The sequence below is a fragment of the Ctenopharyngodon idella genome, chromosome 12 (assembly GCF_019924925.1).
Source record: "Ctenopharyngodon idella isolate HZGC_01 chromosome 12, HZGC01, whole genome shotgun sequence".
Lineage (NCBI taxonomy): Eukaryota > Metazoa > Chordata > Actinopteri > Cypriniformes > Xenocyprididae > Ctenopharyngodon > Ctenopharyngodon idella.
This window is the reverse complement of record NC_067231.1, coordinates 5,315,108-5,338,828: the sequence shown is the minus strand read 5'-3', so window position 1 is coordinate 5,338,828 and position 23,721 is coordinate 5,315,108. Positions and strand designations below refer to the sequence as shown.

General features: G+C 37.6%; 1 long non-coding RNA gene across 1 annotated transcript; it reads right to left on the bottom strand.

The window, feature by feature from the left end:
- Positions 1-2,281: 2,281 nt before the first annotated feature.
- On the bottom strand, positions 2,282-22,939 carry LOC127523785 (uncharacterized). Its single transcript, XR_007932937.1, has 3 exons — positions 22,488-22,939; positions 4,062-4,131; positions 2,282-2,776 (listed from the first exon to the last, which is right to left on the bottom strand). It is a non-coding gene; the product is annotated as an uncharacterized LOC127523785 (long non-coding RNA).
- Between the last annotated feature and the right edge of the window lie 782 nt (positions 22,940-23,721).

Genomic DNA, 23,721 nt, shown 5'->3' with positions numbered 1-23,721 from the left:
ATCGCTAGAGTTTGAGTTTGTTGTTTTATGGAGTCATTTTATCTGATGCCACAGGAAAACACAGTCCTTGGACAGTGAAGGGCAGCGCTTGCCAGCTCAGTGCGGTGATCCTGAACTATGCAACACCAGTTAAACACTGAGTGCTCAGAGCTGCGGTCGACTGCGGCGGGATTCAGAGCATGTGTCCCGCTGCAGCTCTACGCTTTATTCTCCGTTTATCATGGCAGTGCGGAGCCTGGCGCCGCTGCCGCCTTTTAAAATGACATTGGTTAAATGACGTTAACATCCCCGTTCTGAGGTTTGAACTGTAGTTTTGGGCGGCTGACTTGTTTGTGTCTGTAACGTACGATCAAAGCAAAGAGATTTGTACTGAGATTTCTGACCATGAGAAACGTCACATGTCCAATTGATTCGTCCTATGATGTGTTAGCCTCTGTCTTTATAGGGGTGTTTGGAAAGCTTTGTGCTTGTTATGGGTTCTTTATACTGGAAGTGAGAAATCTTGATAGGAGCAGTTTATTGAATTATCTCAAGTATATGAGTACTTAAGACACACTTAATGTCTAAATGTCACCAGATCCTCTGTAAGGCATTAGAAGGGAGTGTCCATATCATTTTTGCAGTGACATTTATACAGTTTTAAAGGCACAGTTCACCCAAAAATGAAAATTCTGTCATAATTTAACCCTCATGCTGTTCCAAACATGTATAACTTTCTTTCTTCTGCAGAACACTGTGGAAGAATGCTGGACAACAGACTGTTTAAGTAACTATTGTACAAATTAAAAAGACATTTCTCAAAATATCTTCTTTTATGTTCCACGGAAGAAAGTCATACAAGTTTGAAAGACTTAAGGGTGGGTAAATGACAACTTAATGACAAAAAATTTCATTTTAGGTGAACTTTCCTTTTAAGTGTGGTTTAAATGCCTAAATACCTTTTTTTGTTGTTGTTCACTTTTTTTGGCTTGCAGTCAAAAGGCAACGTGCTTCTGACACACAAAAAGTGTCTAACACTTTACCGCATACTGGCCTACAATCAGCAGAAAGTGGTTCACATCCTCAGGCAGCACTGCTCCCATCCATCAGCACAGTGATAGGAAAACAATAGTGGGTTGTTCTGTCCGTCATTGGGTCTGTTTTGATCTCTCTGTAATGCTAATGAGGCTATCAGTCAGTACGGCCAAACCCACTCTCCCCAGTACATATTTAAGCACCTCGAACATCATTCCCCAGTCTCAAATGACTCAACAGATGGGCTCCTGGTGAGCATCTGTCATCTTTAAATGTTGGGTACTGATTATTGTTCTGTAACTTACTGTATGCTCTCAAAGTAATCAACTAGATATGGCAGAAGTAGTCAGGTACATTATTAGACTCGCCAATACAACATACAAACATTATTGGTCAAGTACCAGATATATATTTTATTAGCAACGTTTCTGTCAATCGACCTTCTTCAGGTTTAGCCTTTTCCATTGACCGCAACAATGCTAATGAAATTTTGTAATGATGCAAGTTTGTCGCGCTTACAAGACACAACTGTTGAAAATTAAAGGTATAGTTCAAAATTCAAAAACAAAATTTCTGTCATCACTCAACCTAGTGTCGCTCCAAACCCACAAGACTTCCATCTTTCAAACACAAATGAAATATTTTTAATGAAACCTGAGAAATTTCTGTCCCTCCTTTACCTTTAAAAGTTCATTCCACCAAAACTTTGAGGCTTCAAAAAGTTTGTAAGTTCATTCTTTCATGTGTCAAAGTTTTGGTTTTGGACTTTCAGTGGAGGGACAGAAAATTCTCAGGTTTCATTAAAATATCTTAATTGGTGTTTCAAGGATAAATAAAAGTTTTACTGGTTTGAAACTAAGGGTACGTTTACACGACAATGATGTACTAAAAACTAAAAAGTTTTCCTTTAGGTTTTTCGTGTACAAATGACAACTTTGTCAAAACAATCCCTGTTCACACAGATCAGTGAAAACTATTAAAAACACTGTATTATGCAAAGCAGGCCAGTAGTTGGCAATATCACTTTGTAAAGAAACACTACGCGCCTATAGACTGAACAGGTAATACACATGCACATGACGTCACCATTTTCACAAATTCGCATTTTTGTAGTTTACATGGAGACAATAACAGTATCGTTTTCAAAAACGTACACTTAGAAACCATTTTCAAAAGTTTGCATTTTCAGGCCCCCAAAACACTGTTGTTGTGTAAATGAATTTATTTATTTACGCCATGTCAGCAACAAGGCTATTTTCATGGCGAAAACAGAATAATCAACAAAATTCATACAATTAACAAAAAATATATATAAGACATTTCATATGAATACAAGACAGAAATTCTAAAATACATTCAGGTGATATTTTCTAAAATACATCAGTTAAACACATCTCGGAATAAAACCGTTGTCTATTTACATTAAAAACACTGCACTCCAGTAAAATATGTTTGTAGTTTGACATGGAAGGCTTGATGGTGGTTCTTCTAAATAACCATGTGTAAGTCTTGTATGACTCAAACGGCATCTAGTAAAAACAACTTGATCATACCTAGATTTGAAATTAGTAAAAAACATTCTTCTTATACTAGGACTTAATTCGTTTGCATTTATCCCATTCCATCTGCCAAACACTATTAATATAGGAGTTTATTACTGGTCTGAGATCAGAGGGTGGAATTTGACACTCTGAAATATTGAAGTTGAGAGCCTCCTTTGCAGCAATGTTTGCTTTCTCGTTACCAGATAAACCAATATGACCTGGAACCCAGCAAAAAAAAAGATAATGATTTTTTTCTTGCGTAAAAGATCTACTTTAGATAATATAGTTATAATTATGGGATGATCAGTCTTTACAGATTCTAGTGCCTGAAGGCAAGATTTTGAGTCTGTGAAGATTAAGAAATTTCATTCTTTTCCATTTTCTATATTTTCCAAAGCCAGTAGTAAAGCACGAGCTTCAGTTGTAAAGATAGAACTTTGTTGTGTAAATGAATGGCCAAACGCATAAAAAGTTGAAAACTAAATGATGCTGACTGAGTAAATGATCGCAGAATTTTAATTTTGGGGTGAACCAACCCTTTAACTCAAGGACTGTGACCATTTGTGGTTGTCAAACATTAGGCCATGTCCACACGAACACAGGTATTTTCAAGACCGCAGCTTTTTTAATAAAATGCTTATGACAATGTTGTTAGCCTACCGGAACAGGTAATAAACTTTTTTCAGGTTTCATTTTGCGTTTTCATGTGGACTGACTTTTTTTTTTAAACTGTGCTTGTGTGGACACGATTTTAAAAAAAAACAAATAAAAATACCGGTGTACTTGTGTATTAGGTCTTAGTGGCTCATGTTGATAGTTAATGTGATAAACTACACCTGTGGGTCCTCTCATAGGACACCTGTGTGAACTTGAGTAGAACTGTCTTTATATCCAAAAATAGCTCGAAAAGTGAAGTTGGCCCTGGGAAAAGCTCTAACATCTTTTGAGAGAAGATGACTCTGATATTTTATTTTTATTGCAGTGACATTGATATATTTACAAATGTGGCTTAAATGCTTTATGGGTCAATTGTACAAGGAATTTCAATCGATTAGGCAATTATATAGACACCTATTAGAAGTAATGTTAATTATGTTTATTATGAATGTTAGGATAATAATACCATTTAGCATTATGAATGATAAAATAGAGGCTAAGCATTGTTGACTCGTACTCTCTCTGGAGTCATTAGTGGTCAAAGAAAAGAGTTTGTGGCGCCAGTGCTGTATGAGACTCTTTGATTTGTGACCTTTCCCAGGTTAATTATAAAGAAGCAGCCCATTAGAGTTAAGGGTGCTGGTTTTCGTCTCAGACTTACATTTACCGTGGTGCTATATCTCTGAGGTCTCTATTAATAGCTAAAATGTTTAATTATATATTTTGCTCATTCTGAATGACATGATAGCAGACGGCAGTGCTTGTGTAGTTTTCTAATGCTGAAGGATGCACTCTCTTAATGAAGGTTGAACAGTCATTACCTGGCAATTTTCTGCTTACTTTTACCTTTTGGTGGTCAGTCTTCATTTGTGACAGCTTAACTGATCCAGTACTTTCATCTTGTGAGAAGAGAGACCTGTGAAAGAGTTGACTTTATTGAATGACTTCAAATGACTTATTGGCATAGTTGCAAAAACGCTCAGAAGCTTCTTAATAGAGATTATTCAATGCAAAACTTGATCATTTGTTAAACATGCCATTATGTTAGCAGCATATCTCATAACATTTAGGCCTAACCCTGAGTCTTACAAAGTAATACAAACTCAATACAATGGAAAATATAAAAGCTAAAAAACTTCATTTAAGTTTTGAATTCATGCACATGTTGTTAATGATAGCATACAATACAAACCTAGTTTGCTTCCAATATCCATAGGGAAGAAAAGCACAAATATCTCCTTTATATCTTGTCATCGAGATTAATATCTCATAGTTTGCTCAGAATAAGCTCTATTTTTCTTATTACAGTATGTCAACAATTATACCATTTCTTCTTATAACTTTATCTGAGATATAGTTGATACTTTCATAAAACAAATGAGAAACCCATTGTGTATTTTCTTTTGGGCATATGAAATATAAACACTTATATAGTCTGTGATTCAGAGTAATCCCAAGATAAAAATAACCCCAGACAAACCCCCAAAAAACAGCTTCTATGTGGTAATTGAAATATGTGTAGCATTGATTTATTTCCTGAATTTTTATGAATTACCCATGGCATTTGTCAAAGTTTTGTTTTCCTCCTTTACATCATGCTTTGGGTTTGAATTGGTCTGTAGCTTCAAAAGTCTCTAATGGATGTCTAATGATATGTTTGGTCTGTTATTGTGTCAACTTCACCACATTTTCTGCTGTAAAGCCCTGCTTCAATAACACAATCATGATATTGTCATCTCAGCCCTCCCAGTAAACAGTCCTTGTTTCCGTCGTGAGCTTTTGACAGACAGTGTGTGTGAATGGAGACTGCAGCAATAGGATGTTTGTGGCATTTCCTCCTGCATAAGCACAGCTGTGTTTGGTATGCTGATCGTCCGAGCTCCAGTCACTTACGCTGACGCCTGCTCGCTCTTGCAAAACACGCAGGCGGCACTACCGGGAGACATGACTCGGCTGTAGAAAGATAACAACGGTTTGTGTAAACCATTCAAATGATGACTATGCTTGAAACGCCATCATTTATTCAGATAATTGGCCAACCCACATTTCTTTATGGGCCTTGAAAGCTCAAGTGAATGCCAGACATTTTAAACATAGTTTTGGGAGCGTGCTGTTATGCTTGTGGTTTGAGACACCAGAAATGTGTAAATTGAAGTTTACTTCACAACTAAGCGTCCCTCATTCTTCTCTTTTTGACACGCATGAAAACACAAGGTATGGATTGCTTTTAATGCCAGTGTAATTCTTAGATTTAGTGGTAGGACTTGAGGACCGATGGCCCGACGCCAGTGTGAGGGCGTTTCTGAACAGTTGCGTTATTCCTTTCTAACATGGGTGATGTTTTGTCAGAATTGCGAGAATAAAGTTTAAAGCTGCATTGTATGCAATCATTTTCCAACAAAACTGTGTTCATGGATTCATAGGTTTCAGGAAGTTAATAGTTGTATAATTTGCAGATATTTTTATTAAAATTAAAACTAATAAATGATTTGTATTATATTGTATTTTCATATTGTATTATATTGTAAAGACCAACATTAAATTATAAGTTGCTAATGTAATTCTTGCAGTGGGGCCAGTGAAAATGTTGGAAGGGCAAGTGAAATGGTGAACTGGGCCAACAGAGAGATTTTTGATATGGAATATGGAAACAAAATTAACTAATCAGTAAGTACCCTGTAAAACAAAATTGTTGGTTTAACTTAAAAAAAAAAAAAGTAAGTTACCTGGTTGCCTTAAAATTGAGTTCATTGAAATAAAAAATGTAATAAAAAAAGTTAATACAATGAAGGCAATTGGTTTAATCAACAGAAACTCAAAATATTATGTTATCTAAACTGCATTAATTATTTAAGTTGATTTGACAAAAGAAAAAATGTTGTGATAACAATCCTGAAAATATTTTTTTTTTACAGTGAGCAAATTTAGGACTGAGATCGTACGTATGAGGTAATCAATAATTACTGAATGAGATTGGCCACATTAAGAGCTAATGACTATAACAAGTTATAAAGAATTACCAATTAATTGCTAATCACAACATAATGTGAGTCTGAGATGTGAGCAATTGTCGTTTTTTACTCTCAACATAAGTAAATAGTGATGCATTTTATGACCAAATGTTACCTAGTCACTCTTCAAGAGCTACTAGTGATCTGAACCGTTATTTTAAAGTGAACAAAAAAAAAAAAAAAAAAAAAGTTACTTACTGATTAGTTAGGCTTGTTTCCATATTTCCTTGTTAATGTAGTACAACTTATTTTTTCCTGCATAACTTCCTGCATAGTTACCTATTAATGATGGACCATTATTCTAAAGTGTTACCAAAAATATATTTACTGTTGAGTCCTGCAGTTGGGTGCAAAAGCCACTATTGAAAACACTATTGAAAATATTTTAATATAAAATAAAATGTATTTTATTTTCTTTCACTATTTTCCCAAAAACTAGATGTTCCAAAATCATCTTTGAAGCAAGAACATCTAATGTTTTGTACAAAGAGGTTACATGATCAATCCCACAAATTTTTCTGAAAATATCCCAAATCCAGTATCGTAAATCAATTTCACTGTGGTCTCAGATGTGTTGACCAACTGTATATCATATTCTATTTAAATATTAATAATAATTTTAAAAAAAACTATATGAACAAAATAATTAACAAATCACCCCATACTATTTGCAAACATGAAACTTGTTAAAAGCTTTAACACTTCCAGATCCACATAGGAAGTCTAGCAACTTTAGCTTTAAACTATTGAGTCATTTTCAAGATGGAGTTAATCTCATACAAGAGTTGAAGTGTTTTGGTCCAGTGAGATATACAGTAAAGAAGAGACAGGGTTTAGTCAAGGGTTCTGGCTCTGAAAGGGGCTCTACAGCAGATAAATGGTATGCCTGAGAGTAAGGAGTGGTGCGGAAAGAGGGATGACTGCTTTCCTATTACTGTCAAAATGTGATAAACAAGCTACTAAAGTCCTGCCGGAGATGCTTTGGTCCTGCCCCGCTCTGGTTCTCATCACAGTCAGACCGATACAGATCACTGCTCTGAGATGCTCTGGGCCAGGTTGGGAAACAGATGGGTTTTTTATGCAAATGTTACGTGGCTTATAAAGGTGCGGTCATGTTTATCATTGCTCAGCAAAATTTCACAGGCGAAATCCAGTCATTCCAAAAGGAATTTGAGTGATAAGGAGTTTTCTCGTGAGTTCACCTTGCAGATTTCGCTCATTTTCAAATTGGCACGCGAATTCGCTGTGCTGACCAAAAGGAAGCTGCTTGGTTTGAAAGTGACTTCTAAATGAAGTTTGTTTTGAGTTCTGGAGTTTGAAACAGCTTGCCAAAGTGAACTTTCTGGAAAATTTCGCTCCGACTGGTAAACACCTTCGAACTACCATTGGTCCATGGTGATTACTTAATAGGTATAGGTGTGGTTAGGGGCTCCGCCTTCTTTGACATGAAAATCTTCTCCGGTTCATTTCTTCTGTTTATTCCGCCGAGGTCAGTCGTGAGTAAAAACATTAACACATGGGATAGCTGCTTTATAGTAGAAATTTAAGTTGCAAGTTGACACTGATACTGTTTTTTCATGTTTAATACTGTAAAGCAGCTTGCTTTAAAGGAATCTATTGTATAACGTGCAATATAAAAAAGCGTGGCATGACTTTACTGGAGTGCAAAATTGCTGAGCTTGTGCAAACATATCCAACATTGCTATGATCAGATGCTTTCTTTACTGCTGTTTTCTCACCGCTGTCATATTTTTGTATGTTTATTTTGTAATTGAGAGGAAAGCACATAGCACATATTTACATAATCATCTAGACGCTGCTCTCAGCAGCGTGGGTGGCGTCAGAAATTATTTTATGGTATTTTATGCTCTGGTATTATTTTATTTTAACCCTGAGAGAAGAATAAAAAAAGTTGAGTATATCAGGGCCTTTACGTTGCATTTAAAGGGTTAGTTCACCCAAAAATTAAAATTCTGTCATTAATTACTCACCCTCATGTCGTTCCACACCCGTAAGACCTTCCTTCATCTTCGGAACACAAATTAAGATATTTTTGATAAAATCCGATGGCTCATCAGAGTCACGTGAACCATTGAAATTTTGAAACACTTATGACGTAACAAAGCCTCGTTTACTGAAATCACGTGACTTTGGCAGTTTGATACATGCTCCAAACCACTGATTCGAAACAAAAGATTCGTAAAGCTTTGATGCTTCATGAAGCAGTGTTTTGAAATTACCCATCACTAGATATTGTTGAATAAAGTTGTTATTTTGGGGTCTTTTGTCGCTTCATAACATTAAGGTTGAACCACTATAGTCACATGAACTGTTTTAAATATGTCTTTATTAGCTTTCTGGGTGTTTGAAAGTGTAAATGAACACTGTCAATGCAGGCCTCAACGAGCCATCGTATTTGATCAAAAATATCTTAATTTGTGTTCCGAAGATGAACGAAGGTCTTATGGGTGTGGAACGACATGAGGGTGAGTAATTAATGACAGAATTTTCATTTTTGGGTGAACTAACCCTTTAAGGTATACATCCTACCAGCACATGCATTCACTGGGATTCAAACCCATGACCTTGCCATTGCTAGCACCATGAACTACTGGTTGAGCAGCTCTGCTGATTCTCATCTACAGTTAGAAAGCAAAATTGACAATTTTCCAATTGTCTATGTTGTATTAATATGTGTGCATATTGTTGGGCCAACCCTGATGAAAACAGATCAGCTTAAATCAGGCTAAGCTTGTTTGTTGGTTAAGCTGATGCTTAACTGGTTTAGCTGAGTGTTCAGCTAGTCTCCCATCTGAAAGTTGCCCAAAACCTCTCTAAAAGCATGCTGAGAGAGCAGCTAAAACTAGCTTTATTTACCGGTGAAGACTGCAGTCAGGCTGTTCCCAGACCTGATGGTCAGGCTAAACCAAACAGCGCAACTCAGATCACCCAGAAATTGGCCTCCCACTGCAGCAGCAGCACCAGCTCCCGACCGCCTATCGCCACAGACAGACGGGCAGGCCTGGCGACAGGGGTGCAGCGGCAGACCGCGGCTGTTTGTCTTTCATGTTCTCAGAGCGCGCCTCTGCACCCGCTCCCCCCTTCAGGCAGCGACAGTTTGCCGTGTCGCTGCGGCTTTTCCCAGGCTGCAGACAGCCGAGAAAGAGAGAGAGAGAAAGAGGGAGGGTGTCTCCCAGATCAAACAGGAACTCCCTGACAGTGATGAGAAGCTTGGGAAATTAGGAGCAAGCCAGGCAAACGCATTATGCAGAGTGGCAGAGACTGCATGCTAAGAGTCAGCAGCAATAACAACAACAGAAGAAGAGGACTGTGGTTTTCAACTGTGCCAACTAGTGGAGAACAGTTTCTCTTCTAGGGATAAAACTGAGTTGATTATTTATCCGTGCCCCACTATAAAAGAAATGAGCCGAATGGTTATCTGTATGAATGATGGCGTTTCAAGCTTTGATCTCCTTAATACAGGGGTCAACAATAAGGATGGCCCACAGTATGAGAGACTTTGAAGAACTGTATGTATACAGTAATACACCATTACACCAACAGGGGGACTGTAATGACATTGCACTCTAAATACATAGACAGTGATATAGAGTTGGTGTCCCCCTCTGCAGCTGTAACAGATTCCACTCTTCTGGGAAGGCTTTTAGAGTGTTTCTGTGGGAGTTTTTGCCCATTCATCAAGCAGAGCACTTGTGAGGTCAGACACTGATGTTGGATGAGAAGGCCTGGCTCGCAATCTCCATTCCAGTTTACCCCAAAGGTGTTCAGTGGGGTTGAGGTCAGGGCTATGAGCAGGTCAAGTTCTTAACACCAAACTCATAGTCTTTATGGACCTTGCTTTGTGAACTGGGGCAGTGTCATGCTGGAATAGAAAAGGGCCTTCCCCAAACTGTTCCCACAAAGTTGGAAGCATAGTATTGTCTAAAATGTCTTGGTATGCTGAAGCATTAAGAATTAAGAAGGGGACTATCTCAACCCCTGAAAAATAGCAGGTTTTCTGCTGATATTAATGCCAGTGAAAGAACTCTTCAGCCATGGAGTCAGCAGAGTGTTAGCGACCTTTATGCACCATGCGCCTCAGCACTTGGTGACCCCGCTCTGTGACCTTATCAGGGTTTTTCCTGCGCTGAAAATATTTTGGTGGCCGCCAAAATTAATTTTTGTCCCGCCAAAGCTTTATTTGGTCATCTAATGTGTTATCTGAGATAACTGCTGTATGTGATGGCGGCATGGCACGCTTTATTAAGGTGATTAAAACAGTGTGAATAAAAATGCCTTTGATTAAATTACTAACTTCACATGCTTTGCGTTTGTATCAAATGCCCTTCTAAAGAAGAAACATTCCAGTGATCTTAGGTGATTTATCGCTGCTGGCAACAAGTGCATACTGGCTAGCTAGCATGTTATCTTAGCATAGCGTCAAAAGACAACAATTTATGACAATATTATCATGTTTTTATCCCAAACCCACTATATAACGTCAGTCGAATGTTTAAAATAACTGGTGTCTTACAGAATGATGAAAAAAATATATTAATTTATAATATACTATACAATAATAAAGTCTATGCCGATTATACACAGTTTATTCTTATGAAAATATCTTAGATAGCTTGAAGAATACAAAATTTACCACATATTGTCGCAACTGTGTGTTTATTGTCACGTTTATTCAGTCAAAACGTTTCTATCAGCATGTTGTTCAGCTTCAGCGAAAGCTGGATGCCTCTGTCCGTCATAAGTTTTAGTTCTACAAGTCTCACTTGTGGACATTCTGCACGATTGTGCACTCTAGCTTCCAGAATGAAAATAACACATTATATGAGTGCGTTTAAAGTGAAAGTGGCTTGACGTGTGGCCAAGAATTTGTGCTGTGCATTTCACCCTTCCAAGTGCACACACAGCAGTGAGTAGTGAACACACACAAACCGTGAACACACACCCGGAGCAGTGGGCAGCCATTTTTGCTGCGGTGCCTGGGGAGTGATTGGGGTTTAGGTGCCTTGCTCAAAAGCACCTCAGTTGTGGGTAATGAGAGTGGAAGAGAGTGCTGTTCATTCACTCCCCTCACCAACATTTCCTGCCGGTACTTTTACGACCTTCGGGTTACAAGTCCGACTCTCAACCCATTAGGCCACAACTAGCCACTGAATGCTCAAAAAAATCCCAGTTTGGGTAAAAATATAAAATAATAATAATACTCTTCTCTAAACAAATTTGAAATGAGCACAGTTATGGACTAAAAGCCCTGATGTACAGAGTTTAGTAAGGAACTCTGATGAGAAGTGTGCAGGAGTTTTTCCCCCAGTGGATGCATTAGAGGCTCATATTTAATGTGCATGGACATGGAGTTTTTGATTTTGCATAGCTTGTGACAAAAATTTTGAATTTACTGTCACTATAAGATATTTAATATAAGATAAAATGGAATCTTTGACCTTTCTAATGATGTGTAGTCTGTCAAGATTAAATAAAGACTTATAAACCCTGTGGTCTTCCACTTTGTGGCTGAGTTGCTGCTGTTCCAAAAAGCTTCCGCTTTCCAATAATACCATTTAAAGTTGACCACGGAATATCTAGCAGGGATGAAATTTCACAAACTGACTTATTGCAATGGTGGCATCCTATTACAGTACCACACTTCAGCTCTTCAGTACGACCCTTTTTTTTTTTTTTCTACTAAAACATTGTCTACTACAGTCTACTATTACTCTAATGAGAGTTAGTTGACATGTAGTTGCAAAGTTACTTATAGTTAGTAGAATGTCTAAAGTGGAGTGAAACAGGGTGATGCTAACTTCTGGGTTGACAAAAATATGTGATCATCACTCTATACAAAATGCATAAGTGTTTTGGCTCATAATCCACAGACATACAGCAGCCATTTTGGTTTATTAAAAGTGATTTTAGGTCAGAACTTGCAACCGTTCACACTCAAAGTGAAACGTAGACTAACATCAAAAAGGATAGTTCCCTAAAGTTGCTCTAGGGCCCTCTTTACACCTGGTATTAAGATGCATTTTGGTAGATCGGATCACAAGTGGACGGCGCTAAATACAGGTGTAAACGGTGTCTAAACCTTTTTGAGCTTGAAAACACATTAGACCGGGTTGCTTTCGTAGTGTAGACGCTCATGTGGTCGAATGTGTTCAAACAGCCGCAAAAGACCGCGTAAACATTATGGGAAGCGCGCTAGCCAGACGGGATTTAAACTTTGTTGGCTGGAGACCCAAGTCTGGGTTCAAGACGGAAAACATACCAAGCACATTCCTGATTTCTAGCACACACACACAGCATTTGGCGTGGTCCTGTGGCTGTTAGAGCAGAAACGAAAGCTGATGCTCTCCATGTTTTTCCGTCATCTCCAGGTGTGTTCATATGTAAATTGTGCAAGCTTATTTTGTCCATTAGATCAAAAGATCTGAAAAAACCCATACATTTACCCACCCATAGACCCTCCCCTTAAAGAATTCAGGACAGAAGTGGTTGAAAGTGGACAAAAAAAAGGCATTAAAATACCAGGTGTAAACAGGTATGCGTCTCCTATGTCTATTGTGACCCGATCAACCAAAGCGCATCTTAATACCAGGTGTAAACAGGGCCAAGGATCATTCACTTTCCTGTCCTGTCTCTGTCTGTCTCTTTCTCTCTGTCTCTCTCTTTCCACTCCCCTTTATCTTACTCATCTCATCTCTCTCTGCTTTGAAGATATCATGCAACTAATGAAAGAGTCATTTAGCTTTAGACTTTGATGTATCATTCATTATACTCTCTTCGGTCGCCTCACGTTTCCTTTTATTTGCTAGCGCTGTGTCCGAGACGTCTTTTGGTTGTTGTTGTCTAATTAAATGTAATTGCTTATTTTTGTGGTTGTTGTGCCCTGTCTAGCCTTGTAATAAGAGAAATTGCACGGATGGTCCACAGAGGAGCGACGCCACTGACAAGACGCTCCTGCTGTCACTCCTGGGCACGGCCTGTACATCTGCCGCAGGAAACCTTATCATTACCCTCCTCTGACACAAACACACACATTCACACCCGCAGAGACCTGCTGAAGTCACTCGCCTTACGGGAAAGAACTCTGACTCCACGCTGTCACTCAAAACGGTTGCATAATTGTTTTTGTTTTGCATGTTAGAGACTTTGCTATGCCGTTTATACTGTGGTAGACTGCTTGACTTTTCCCCCGGAGTATTATTTTTAAGCTTCTAGACCATGTCAGCATTTTTGATCGTATTTGCTATTAATTTTTCATTTTGTTGTATGAATATGTAAACAGTGAATATATCAAAAGAATGAACAAAGCCTTGTTTATTTATTTATTTTATATTTTATTCTAGCTTCATTCATTCTTTTTTTTTAACAACACTTGAAGTTGGATGTGTCCCAAATAAGTCAAATTGAACATTGTTATGGGTGGAGTTTAGTTGTTTACAGTCTGGAGCAACAATGCAAATAAATGCATAAAAAAAAAAAAAAAAGTCAACTGATGCGAGTCTGATGTTCAGGCTATTTTATATGATATAAATATCAGCTATGTTTATATAGTGTATTTTTACTTATCTCATTGAGATTTTTTATTAACTAATTTTGTTGTTGTTGTTGTTTTGTTTTTGTAATAACATTTTTGTGTTGTTGTTTTTTTTTGCAATAATTTCTTAATGTTTTATAATATTATTATTTATTAATAATATTATAATATTTTTTATTTTGTATTCTAAATAGTGGATTTGAACACGCTTTATATGATTATAATTTAGAAATCGTAACTGAACTATAATTTGTATGTTTTGTCGATTTGGGGGAGTTTTAAATTTAAAGTTTGAAAGAATCAATCAATATTTATGTTTTAACTATCGATCGATCGATCGATCGATCGATCGATAGATCGATAGATCGATAGATAGATAGATAGATAGACTACTGTGATATATACTGTCCAATTAGTCTTTTTTTGAAGTCAGTATTTTAAAGTACGACAAACACACAGCAGGACACATAAATCTCCGCCAGCGTCCTTCTAAAGGTATCCCAACAATTTTGTCCGAATTCCATTCATGGTGGAGACACCTACAGGTTTGTCTGGAGGTTCTCTGACGGCGTTTGACGGAGAAGACAGTAAATTACAAGCCAAGCAGCGATATAATGAGGACCAGGGAGATTGTCGACCCTAACAGGCGCTTGACTGAAGGTGTGTCTTCCGAGCTGGATAATTAATCACGGCACTGATCTGGAGTCAGCTCCTCTAATGAAAGGCCTTCCCTGCAGCACTGTGCATTCGGGCCCTCTCTGCTCTGGTGCCAGGAGGTCTGCCACCGAGTGCACGCTGGCTCCGGATCAGGTTTCAACCCCGTATGAGAAAGTCTGGCCTGGGTAACATGAGTCTGGACCATCTACAATGATCAATATGAATCTCATTTCCTGCAGTGTAAGAAAAGGCCTTTTCAATTAATTGTTTTTCGGTTTGGGGAGGACGGTATGGTTGCATGCATGGTTTTATTAGTCTCTTGTGAAAAAAGCAGAACAACAAGCTAACGAGATGACAAGTTCATATTAGATACTAAAAACACTACAAATTAAATAGCCTACTATTTAATAATACTATATGTTACTGTATTTATATGATACTTCATTACTTCTACTTATATCAGTAAGATTTTATTAACTTTTTTGCTGTAATTACTATTATTTTTATTGTTATTTTTGCAATAATTTCTTCTCATTTCATATTATTATTTGTTAATAATATTATATTTTGTATTCTAAATTGTGTTGTATTTGAACATGCTTTATATTATTCTAATTATGAAATTTAACTATAAATTGTATGTTTTGTTGACTTCAAAGAGTTTAAAATTTGACGTTTGAAAAATGTAATCAATATTTTCTATTTTTACTACTTAACAATAATAATAAAATAATAATAATATTATATATATATATATATATATATATATATATATATATATATTATTATATTATATTATATTATATTATATTATATTATATACATATAATATATTATACATATATTAGTCAAACCAAAATAACAAACTGACATATTATACCCAAAAATTCTTCATGCAGTAGAAGACTACCAGTAAAACTGATAAAAATTTGGGACCAAAAATTATTCATACACTTTGACCTGACCATGTTTTGCTTAAGTGTTATCTGACATAATTAAGATTAATCATTTTCTGACACAGTTTAACTCTGAGATCTTGTCATATTTTATTACCATTTTTTTTTTTTTTAAACTATAGTGAATAAACTGTATTAATGAATGAAATGTTCAAGATGTCTGAATAAATTTTGGTTTGACTGATGGTATTATTTCCATGGTATTATATATGAATATATTTATATACAGATATTTTAAAGTAGCATCTTTTTAATATTTCTCTTGAATTTGTTTTAATATAAAAAAAAAAACTATTTTTGATATTTTAAAAATTAAATTTAAATTGTTTTACTTTTATTATTGTTATTAATATAATATAATATAATATAATATTATAATAATTGTTATTATTTTGCAATGCCTTCAAAAATGTGTTTTCCCCCTCTACGCTGATGCGTTTTGGACAGGCTCTAATTCTCTTGACCTGGACCATGTCATTATTTATCCATGAATCTCAATCTTGTCTCCTTCAACACTTTATAATGTCTCCCTGGCTCCACACTGCCCTGTCCCCCACTGAGCATGTTCAGAGTGAGTTATAGATCAACAAATGACTCAACAGAGGACGTCTAAGTGCACGGCCAGTCTTTTGATGTTGAAGGACTCTCTTCCGGAAGCCCTTTTCCGCATGCATTGTCTTCGAGCCCCCTCTCAGACATCAACAGTCACCTTTTGGCATGATGATAAGATCTGTCAAACTCTGTTATTACTACATTAGAGAAACTCAGGTTTACTTCATTCCAGTGCTTCAGCGGTGAGTCAGGCTGATTAGGAATCATATGAGGGTGTGGACTGGAGCCAGGCATGAGACGCTGAGAGGATTAAAGTAGGACCACGCCTTGCATTTCTCCAATTAATTCACTCACACTCCTCTTGACCCCTCAATGGGCTCCTCTAAGGAGAACCAGGGCTCCGTGAGCCCTCCCAACCCCAACGGTTTACGTCACCACTAATCCTCCTGAAACTTCATTAATGCCCAGTCCATCCACCATAATCCCCCATTTATCACAATGCTTTCATGATTCAACCTACAAATTAGATGAAGGCACCAAGGCGGAAGGAAAGTGGGAGACTTGAGGACAGGACACAGATATCTGGCTTTCCTCTTTAAGCTTCTGTCTCTGGGAAGAGCATGGAGAACATGTGACATCAATTATCATTAGCATTGCGGTCTGTGTGTCGGGAACTTCGCCGCAGAGCTGCCCATTATCATCCTGCTTCGATGTCTTTTAAGTATGGCAGATTGTCCAGGCTATCAGGCATTCTCTGTGTTATCTTTCAAACAAGGTTTTTTATATACAATTAGTGAATCCAGTTGTCTCTCGCCAGCAGAATCCAGGAAGAACATCAGACATTCCAAATCATCAAAGAATGTCCAGTTGAAAGGGAATTAAACGTATTCTGAGAAGAGTGCTCTTCAGATCAACTCATGCTATATTTAGCTAATAATATGTTGCATCGCCTCAAAATAGCTTGCCTTGTTGTCTTTGATGCTTATTTATACTGAATGATCATTTTCAAATGGCTCTTGGCTGACAAACACCAGCTAGCTATTCTAAAATAATTGCCCTCCTCAAATTCTGTGTTTGTCCTCTGCTCCTTTCCCCACATGGCTTTGCTGTCAAATTAAATGGCTGTCAAAGTTTTAAGTGTGAAATTGGGGATTTGACTCTAGTGACAGTGCTTCTTAGTCAGCAAAGCCTGAAAGGAAAACTACTTATGTCTTTCAGGGCTTCACCATGTTAAAGAGGTCCTGTTATGCTTTTTTACATTTTCAAGTTTCTTTAGTTTGTAATGTTGCTATTTGATCATGAAAAAGGTCTTACAAAGCACAAAGCCACTCCAAATGGAGTTATTCTCTATATCAGTAAGCACTGTTTCTGAACTCCCTGAAATGACTGTAGTCATGAGTTTTCTCCCGGGAATATACACGTCACAATATTCCTCATTTAATTAATTCCTGGCCACAGTACAGGCAAAATAAAGGTGGCAAGGCCTGTATAAGTTGAGTTAGTGTGTTGTCGCTATGTCCAAGAGGCAGTTTTTTTGTTTTGTTTTGTTTTTTCACTCCGTGGATCTAACACGGTTATGGTAAGGGGCGTGACTTTTCCGAAACACGCTCGAAGCAGTTGACCAATCACAACACACTGTTCCAGCCGACCAATCAGAGCACACTGCGCTTTTCGGAAGGAGGGGCTTCATAGAGATAGGAACTAAACAGAGCAGAATGGGAAGAGAGGTGCAACGATGTAAAATATGAAAAATAAGGTGGTTTTTGAACATTCAAGCATGAAAACTTATTCTAGTAGACCCAAAAAACGGCAAAATAGGTCCTCTTTAAAGAGTTTAGAAAAGCAACTTGTGTCCAGGGATTTTTCTAAAACTGCAACCTCTTGGTATACAGAATAATTAAGAAAATTTTAGCTAATTTCAAGGATTGATACTAAAATGAGAGTGAGAGCAAGAGGATTTTTTTTTTTTGCAAAATGTACGTATGTTATTGCCCAGCTCTTCATATAAACTTGGATATACAAGTATGTCCAACTTTATCCGCATACATACCGTATACTTCAGTAGGGTGTTTATATACTATACGCAAATCTCAAAAGCTTATTGCAAAATGTAGAATAGACCTAATACTGATTATGAATTTAACACAGATGAAAACATGGCTGTGAGGAATAGACGTACAGGCTTTACAATAGCACGCACTGTATAACGGTCCTAGATCGCGTCATTTTCACAACTCATAACTTTTAAAACTGTTTTTTGGTGTTTTTGTCTACTGATTTTTTTTTTTTTTTTTTGGAAAGGTGTTTTGTAGGCTGAATAATCTGATTGTTGTTTAACAACAGAACAATCCATTGAACGCACTGTATTTTTACAGCCTCATTTTCATTACTGTCCAAAATTAAATATGCTGCTATCCTGACTAAGGTCTATTATCGCCCAGCTCCAATCTACGCGACTATAAGGCATAAGGGTGTTAAGAAATTACAGACATTAACATCTTGATTTTCTTTAAAACTGCTTTAAAACAATGTGTATTGTGAAAAGAGCTATATTCATATATTTGACTTGACGCATGCCACCTCGATCAAAGGAATTCTTAGGTTAAAATTTTAAAATGAAGATTCAAAAGAACAAAAATAGAAACATTGCCATGCTTATGGTTTAACTGGTGTGAGATGACATGGTTATGGTTTATGATGGCTCTTGTGTCCTCTCTTATTACAGATAATTGTGTTTATATTGCACTTCACATCTTTAATTTAGAAGATTAGGCTTCTTGTCTTCATCTAAACAGCACAGTTACTAACTACTTCAAACGGTAACCCCAAGTGTAGGTCTGAAATATCTCCACACAGGAGTATACGTAACAGGTCAGGACCACAGCTGTTTATTTATGCTACAATGTTATTTTGGCCCTGAGAGACCCATTAAAGCCTGTCGGTGTCCAACAGGCCTCTGGAAAGAAAGAAAACACTACTTGAGGAATATACTCAGTCACCACCACCTGTAAATAAGAATTTGACAACATACTCAAATTTGATTATTGATTACATGTAGTCAATCAAATTTGATTATGTTGTCATGTGTTAAGTATGAAAGTCTGCAGACAGACTTTCCTGTAAAAACGTCGGCAGATTCCACCTGAAATTATGCAACTATAGAGAAATTTTTATCACTGAATTATATATACACCAATCAGGCATAACATTATTACAATCTTCCTAATATTGTGTTGGTCCCCCTTTTGCTGCCAACACAGCCCTGACCCGTCGAGGCATGGATTCCACTAGACCCCTGAAGGTGTGCTGTGGTATCTGGCACCAAGATGTCAGCAGCAGATCCTTTAAGTCCTGTAGGTTGCGAGGTGGGGCCTCCATGGATCGGACTTGTTTGTTCAACACATCCCACAGATGCTCGATTGGTCAACACCTCAAAGTCGTTGTTGTGCTCCTCAAACCATTCCTGAACCATTTTTGCTTTGTGGCAGGGCGCATTATCCTGCTGAAAGAGGCCACAGGCACCAGGGAATACTGTTTCCATGAAAGGGTGTACATGGTCTGCAACAATGCTTAGGTAGGTGGTACATGTCAAAGTAACATCCACATAGATGGCAGGACCCAAGGTTTCTCAGCAGAACACTGCCCAAAGCATCACACTGCCTCCGCCGACTTGCCTTCTTCCCATAGTACAACCTGGTTCCATGTGTTCCCCAGGTAAGCGATGCACACAGATCCGACCATCCATGTGAAGTAAAAGAAAACGTGATTCATCAGACCAGGCATACACAGTGCATCGCAGTTTGTTGCGCCAACAGTGGGTACGTGAGCATCAGAACTGGACCACAGAGCACTGTTGTCGCTTTCGGCGGTGGACAGGGGTCAGCATGGGCACCCTGACTGGTCTGCGGCTATGCAGCCCCATACACAACAAACTGCGATACACTGTGTATTCTGACACCTTTCTATCAGAACCAGAATTAACTTCTTGAGCAATTTGAGCTACAGTAGCTCGTCTGTTGGATCGGACCACATGGGCCAGCCTTCGCTCCCCACGTTCATCAATGAGCCTTGCTGCCCATGACCCCGTCACCAGTTCACCACTGTTCCTTCCTTGGACCACTTTTGATAGATACTGACCACTGCAGACCGGGAACACCCCACAAGAGCTGCAGTTTTGGAGATGCTCTGACCCAGTCGTCTAGCCATCACAATCTAGCCATCACTTGCTCAAATCCTTACACTTGCCCATTTTTCCTGCTTCTAACACATCAACTTTGAGGACAAAACGTTCACTTGCTGCCTAATATATCCCACCCACTAACAGTTGCCGTGATGAAGAGATAATCAGTGTTATTCACTTCACCTGTCAGTGGTCATAATGTTATGCCTGATCAATAGAGAGACGTTCTACACCACGCCATGACGTAAAATGCGTAGCATGTCAAGTCGCAGAAGTTAACACTTTTTGGATGTACGTCGAATGCGTACGTGCTGGAAGCTCGTAATTTTACTTTATAAAGTTTTAAATAAGGATACTTGTCTACACAAACGCATCGATTCGCTTCAGAAGGCCTTTATTAACCACCTGAAGTCGTATGGATTCATTTTTTTTGTTTGTCTGAAAGAAGATAGTCATATACACCTAGGATGACTTGAGGGTGTGTAAATCATGGGATAATTTTCATTTTTGGGTGAATTATCCCTTTAAAGGGATAGTTCACCCAAAAATGAAAATTTGATGTTTATCTGCTTACCCCCAGGGCATCCAAGATGTAGGTGACTTTGTTTCTTCAGTAGAACACAAATGATGATTTTTAACTCCAACCGTTGCGATCTGTCAGTTGTATAATGCTTGTCAATGGTAACTCCATCTATAAGAGTCAAAAAAACATGCACAGACAAATCCAAATGAAACACCACTATGTCCAACTGCCTTGCGCATCCAGTTAGTGAGGTCTGAACGCGCTCTGACAACAGAAGTGATGTCTCGCACTCATTGAAGTACAAGCGTGAGACATACTTCCGTCACCAGAACGCGTTTTCAAATCTCACCAATCGGATGCGCAAGGCTGTTGGACATAGTGGTGTTTTAGAGATAAAAAATGATATAAATACTGTTCGGTTTCTCGCACAAACCGATCGCTTCGTGTCTTAGGACATCAATGTGTCGTCACGAGCCGCAGGGTTTAATTTGGATTTGTCTGTGCATGTTTTTTTGACTCTTATAGATGGAGTTACCATTGACAAGCATTATACGACTGACAGACCGCAACGGTTGGAGTTAAAAACCATCATTTGTGTTCTACTGAAGAAACAAAGTCACCTACATCTTGGATGCCCTGGGGGTAAGCAGATAAACATCAAATTTTCATTTTTGGGTGAACTATCCCTTTAAATCTGCTGCTCTAGATGAGAAACACCAGTAGGGACTTTACGGAATAGAAAAGCGGGTCCTCAACAGACGGGCCCCACATTCCACACACATGCCTTTGACCACACTGAACTGCAGCCAGGTCTTGATTTCACTACTTTGGGGGCTGGAGCAACTATGTGGAGTGTTGACGGTCTCTGCACTGTGGTCTTAGCAATTATCCCTTGCCACCCTCTCGAAATGCTCAAACATCCTGATTACCCTCTAATTGGCTCTTAAGTAGTTTGTCATTCTAGTCTAGTGGCCTGTCCAGTGTACAGCCTATGAGGTGACGATGAGGCGGCGTGGTTGCGGCTGAGACTTGAGAATGTGCAATGTGTGATCAGCTGATGATGGAAACTTTAAATGGCTAAACCTCATCATAAATCAAATTCATAATGACCCATTACCAGTCTGTGGCAAGCCACACTCTCAGGTGGCACTAGTGCCACATTCAGAGCCTACGACACATAGTCTCTCACAAAAATATGGAAAAATCCGACTGAATGCATGCTTTACCATGGCTCACAGCTTTAGTCACAGTGATGACAAATAATCAGGGTTTCAAAATGTGTTTTTTTAGCAAATTATAGGATAAAACTCTAAAAGTGATCAAATAAGATCAGTGTCATTATAAATAAGGATTATTACGTATAACGCTGCATTCTGGTGCAAATAAATTTGCTAGAAATATTTTACACTATGGATAAGTCATTTACAGTGCTGTTCAACATTAGACTGCCTATGATCCTGCCTGGGAAACAAAACATTTGCTGATGAAAATAATAATGGCGCTTGCCCGTGCAAACTCAATGCCAAGATGCTCACCAAGCTGTCTCTAAACGGTGAGCAAGGTGTTTAGATAACTTTTTAGCACATTGCTATGCGATTGCTAAAGCTAACAGGGAACGTTCTCAGAACTTTGGCTTCTGGCAAGGTTCTCTCCAATTTTTCCAGTATCATTATAGAATGTTCGTTCAGAATTATCTGGTATTTAATAATGTTCTCAAAACTTAAGCACAAAAACAATCAATAATGAAATGACCTTTCACAATAGATAATGCCTTACAATGACCCATGTCAGAGAGCTAAATATGGCAATTTATCTGTTCAATAATAAAATAACTTACTCACCAAGTAATAACGCCATCATCTCCGCGTCGCTTTTACAGCATTTTTAAATCCCTTAGTTCTCACTATCTCCGAAAAGGCAAGCCCAAGTTGATTCTCGTTTTATTACGAGCTCTGTCGCGTTCTTTTGCCAGGAGTCTCTCCTCAGTTCTGCTTCTTTTCTTTTACTTTTTTTAAACAGGTGATTCCCTGATGGGCGCTTTTGAAACACGCTTCGTGAAGCTTCAAAACCTTTGCGAAATATTTGTTTCAAACCAGTTAATAGGGGCACGTATCAAACTGCCAAAGTCACGTTATTTTAGTAAACGAGACTTCGTTATTTCATAGCTGTTTCAAAATATCTCGAAATTTCAATGGTTTGCCGCTAGGGGGCGATGATATTTGTGAACCCATGAACCAGTGTCTGTATTTTTTTTTTTTTTTTTTTTTTTTTAAATAACTTATTAACAGTACAAAAAAACAGGCACCACAGACAAAGCTCCAAAGATAAATGAAAAAAAAAAAAAAAAAAAAACAGAAAAAAGGGGTGAAAAAGACATTCACAAGACGCCAAATACAGACTCATAGTATGTAACAACTGAATTACCTTTTACATTTTTCACAAGTTTAAGAGACTTTATTTAAAGAACGAGTTCGTTACAGAAAACCTTGTATAAAGAAGGATATTTGGATAATCGACATTTATGAATAAAGAATTTGCAGTTCAAGATAATGAAGATTGTCAATATTTTTATCTTCATGCTTATAATAATAAATAAAATAAATAATTAATAAATAAATAAATAATTGCTTTCACATTCAAAGTTATCATTAATCTAACTTTGGCAGAGAACGTGTAAAAACAATCTTTCCAAAATGTCTGTACACTTTGACAATCATAAAACAAATGGCATAGAGACTCCTCGGTACATTTACAAAAAGAGCATTAGGCTATTTCCCAACATCCATAAACTTAGAGAGTAAAATATTAGTTCAATATATATTTTATGTAAAATCTTTAGGTGAATTTATCTACCTTATTTGAAATACAAAATTTGTAGGATAACAGTCTTTCTCCAATTAACATCCCTTAGAAAGGAATTCCAATAAAATTTTCCTTTTGGAATAACTTTTTTTTTTTTTTTTTTCCTGAAAGATTTGTCTAATATTTTTCTAAGTGCATTTTTTATCAAATACATTTTTGCCATTTATAAAGAAATCACAGTCCTTATTATCTACATTATGATAAGACAGATTG